Source organism: Triticum aestivum, chromosome 6B, assembly GCF_018294505.1.
Source record: "Triticum aestivum cultivar Chinese Spring chromosome 6B, IWGSC CS RefSeq v2.1, whole genome shotgun sequence".
Classification (NCBI taxonomy): Eukaryota; Viridiplantae; Streptophyta; class Magnoliopsida; order Poales; family Poaceae; genus Triticum; species Triticum aestivum.
Window position 1 is genome coordinate 233,012,943 of NC_057810.1, and position 4,596 is coordinate 233,017,538.

Sequence of the window (4,596 nt, forward strand, 5' to 3'; positions counted from 1 at the left end):
ATAATTCTTTCATACATGTCACTCTTGATTCATTGCACATCCTGGTACACCGCCGGAGGCATTCACATAGAGTCATATTTTGTTCTAAGCATTGAGTTGTAATTTTTTTTGAGTTGTAAGTAAATAGAAGTGTGATGATCATCATTATTAGAGCATTGTACCATGTGAGGAAATAATAAAAAAAGGCCAAAGAAGCCAAGAAAAAAAGAAAGAGAAAAAAAGAAAAAATAAAAGAAATAAAAAAAGAAAAAAATAAAAAAAAGAGAAGGGGCAATGTTACTATCCTTTTTCCACACTTGTGCTTCAAAGTAGCACCATGATCTTCATGATAGAGAGTCTCTTATTTTGTCACTTTCATATACTAGTGGGAATTTTTCATTATAGAACTTGGCTTGTATATTCCAACGATGGGCTTGTTGGAAATATGCCCTAGAGGCAATAATAAAAGTGTTATTATTATATTTCTTTGTTCATGATAATAGTCTTTTATTCATGCTATAACTGTATTATCTGGAAATCGTAATACACGTGTGAATACATAGACCACAATATGTCCCTAGTAAGCCTCTAGTTGACTAGCTCGTTGTGATCAACAAATAGTCATGGTTTCCTGGCTATGGACATTGGATGTCGTTGATAACGGGATCACATCATTAGGAGAATGATGTGATGGACAAGACCCAATCCTAAGCATAGCACAAAGGTCGGTTAGTTCGTTTGCTAGAGCTTTTCCAATGTCAAGTATCTCTTCCTTCGACCATGAGATCGTGTAACTCCTGGATACCGTAGGAATGCTTTGGGTGTATCAAACGTCACAACGTAACTGGGTGACTATAAAGGTGCACTACAGGTATCTCCGAAAGTGTCTATTGGGTTGACACGGATCGAGACTGGGATTTGTCACTCCGTATGACGGAGAGGTATCTCTGGGCCCACTCGGTAATGCATCATCATAATGAGCTCAAGGTGACCAAGGTGTTGGCCACGGGATCATGCATTACGGTACGAGTAAAGTGACTTGCCAGTAACGAGACTGAACAAGGTATTGGGATACCGACGATCGAGTCTCGGGCAAGTAACGTACCGATTGACAAAGGGAATTGTATACGGGGTTTGATCGAATCCTCGACATCGTGGTTCATCCGATGACTTCATCGAGGAGCATGTGGGAGCCAACATGGGTATCCAGATCCCGCTGTTGGTTATTGACCGGAGAGTCTCGGTCATGTCTGCATGTCTCCCGAACCCGTAGGGTCTACACACTTAAGGTTCGGTGACGCTAGGGTTATCAGGAAGACAAGTATGTGATTACCGAATGTTGTTCGGAGTCCCGGATGAGATCCCGGACGTCACGAGGAGTTCCGGAATGGTCCGGAGGTAAAGTTTTATATATGGGAAGTTGTTAAACGGGCACCGGAAAGTTTCGGGGTCATACCGGTATTGTACCGGGACCACCGGAAAGGTTCCGGGGGTCCACCGGGAGGGACCACCCCTCCCGGGGGGCCACTTGGGCTGCGTAGGGATAGCAGCCAGCCCCTAGTGGGCTTGGCGCCCCCCCCCTTGGGCCCATGCGCCTAGGGTTGGGGGGGAAACCCTAAAGGGGGCGCACCCCCCTTGCTTGGGGGGCAAGCCCCCCACCCCTTGGCCGCCGCCCCCCTAGGGTTTTCCCTAGAGGGCCGGCCCCCCTTGCCCCTTCCCCTATATATAGAGGGGTGAGGGGAGGGCTGCAATACACCACAACTCAAGGCGCAGCCCCTCCCCTCCCCAACACCTCTCCTCCTCCGTACGTGCTTGGCGAAGCTCTGTCGGAGTACTGCTGCACCAACTACACCACGCCGTCGTGCTGCCGTTGGAGCTGCCTTCCTCAACCTCTCCTTCCTCCTTGCTGGATCAAGACGGAGGAGACGTCTCCCGTCCCGTACGTGTGTTGAACGCGGAGGTGCTGTCCGTTCAGCACTTGGACATCGGTGATCCGAATCACGTTCGAGTACGACTCCATCATCACCATCCCCTTGACAAGCTTCCGCTCGTGATCTACAAGTGGTATGTAGATGCAAACTCTCTCCCTTGACTCGTTGCTTAGATGAACTCATAGATGGATCTTGGTGAAACCGTAGGAAAATTTTAATTTTCTGCAACGTTCCCCAACAGTGGCATCATGAGCTAGGTCTATGCGTAGTTCTCTTTGCACGAGTAGAACACAATTTTGTTGTGGGCGTGGATCTTGTCAACTTGCTTGCCTCTACTAGTCTTTTCTTGCTTCAGCGGTATTGTGGGATGAAGCGGCCCGGACCAACCTTACACGTACGCTTACGTGAGACCGGTTCCACCGATTAACATGCACTAGTTGCATAAGGTGGCTGGCGGGTGTCTGTCTCTCCCACTTTAGTTGGAGCGGATTCGATGAAAAGGGCCCTTATGAAGGGTAAATAGAAGTTGACAAAATCACGTTGTGGTTATTCGTAGGTAAGAAAACGTTCTTGCTAGAACCCAATTGCAGCCACGTAAAAGATGCAACAACAATTAGAGGACGTCTAACTTGTTTTTGCAGCGATTGATCATGTGATGTGATATGGCCAGAAGTTGTGATGAATGATGAATTGTGATGTATGAGATCATGTTCTTGTAATAGGATTCACGACTTGCATGTCGATGAGTATGACAACCGGCAGGAGCCATAGGAGTTGTCTTTATTTTTGTATGACCTGCGTGTCATTGAAGAACGCCATGTAACTTACTTTACTTTATTGCTAAACGCGTTAGTCATAGAAGTAGAAGTAGTCGTTGGCGTGACAACTTCATGAAGACACGATGATGGAGATCATGGTGTCATGCCGGTGACAAGATGATCATGGAGCCCCGAAGATGGAGATCAAAGGAGCTATATGATATTGGCCATATCATGTCACTACTTTATATAATTGCATGTGATGTTTATTATGTTTTATGCATCTTGTTTACTTAGGACGACGGTAGTAAATAAGATGATCCCTTACAAAATTTCAAGAAGTGTTCTCCCCTAACTGTGCACCGTTGCTACAGTTCGTCGCTTCTAAGCACCACGTGATGATCGGGTGTGATGGATTCTTACGTTCACATACAACGGGTGTAAGACAGTTTTACACAGCGAAAACACTTAGGGTTAACTTGACGAGCCTAGCATGTGCAGACATGGCCTCGGAACACGGAGACCGAAAGGTCGAACACGAGTCGTATGGAAGATACGATCAACATGAAGATGTTCACCGACGATGACTAGTCCGTCTCACGTGATGATCGGACACGGGCTAGTCGACTCGGATCGTGTAACACTTAGATGACTAGAGGGATGTCTAATCTAAGTGGGAGTTCATAATTTGATTAGAACTTAATTATCATGAACTTAGTCTAAAACCTTTGCAAATATGTCTTGTAGATCAAATGGCCAACGCTCATGTCAACATGAACTTCAACGCGTTCCTAGAGAAAACCAAGCTGAAAGATGATGGCAGCAACTATACGGACTGGGTCCGGAACCTGAGGATCATCCTCATAGCTGCCAGGAAACAATATGTCCTAGAAGGACCGCTAGGTGACGCTCCCGTCCCAGAGAACCAAGACATTATGAATGCTTGGCAGTCTCGTGCTGATGATTACTCCCTCGTTCAGTGCGGCATGCTTTACAGCTTAGAACCGGGGCTCCAAAAGCGTTTTGAGCATCACGGAGCATATGAGATGTTCGAAGAGCTGAAACTAGTTTTTCAAGCTCACGCCCGGGTCGAGAGATATGACATCTCCGACAAGTTCTATAGTTGTAAGATGGAGGAAAATAGTTCTGTCAGTGAGCACATACTCAAGATGTCTGGGTTGCACAACCGTATGACCCAGCTGAATATTAACCTCCCTGATGAGGCAGTCATTGACAGAATCCTTCAGTCGCTCCCACCAAGCTACAAGAGCTTTGTGATGAACTACAATATGCAGGGGATGGTAAAGACCATTCCTGAAGTATTTTCTATGCTGAAGTCAGCAGAGGTTGAAATCAAGAAAGAACATCAAGTGTTGATGGTCAATAAGACCACTAAGTTCAAGAAGGGCAAGGGTAAAAGAACTTCAAGAAGGACGGCAAAGAGGTTGCCGCGCCCGGTAAGCCAGTTGCCGGGAAGAAGTCAAAGAATGGACCCAAGCCTGAGACTGAGTGCTTTTATTGCAAGGGGAAGGGTCACTGGAAGCGGAACTGCCCCAAATACTTAGCGGATAAGAAGGCCGGCAACACCAAAGGTATATTTGATATACATGTAATTGATGTGTACCTTACCAGTACTCGTAGTAACTCCTGGGTATTTGATACCGGTGCCGTTGCTCATATTTGTAACTCACAGCAGGAGCTGCGGAATAAACGGAGACTGGCGAAGGACGAGGTGACGATGCGCGTCGGGAATGGTTCCAGAGTCGATGTGATCGCCGTCGGCACGCTGCCTCTACATTTACCTACGGGATTAGTTTTGAACCTTAATAATTGTTATTTAGTGCCAAGTTTGAGCATGAACATTGTATCTGGATCTCGTTTAATACGAGATGGCTACTCATTTAAGTCTGAGAATAATGGTTGTTCGA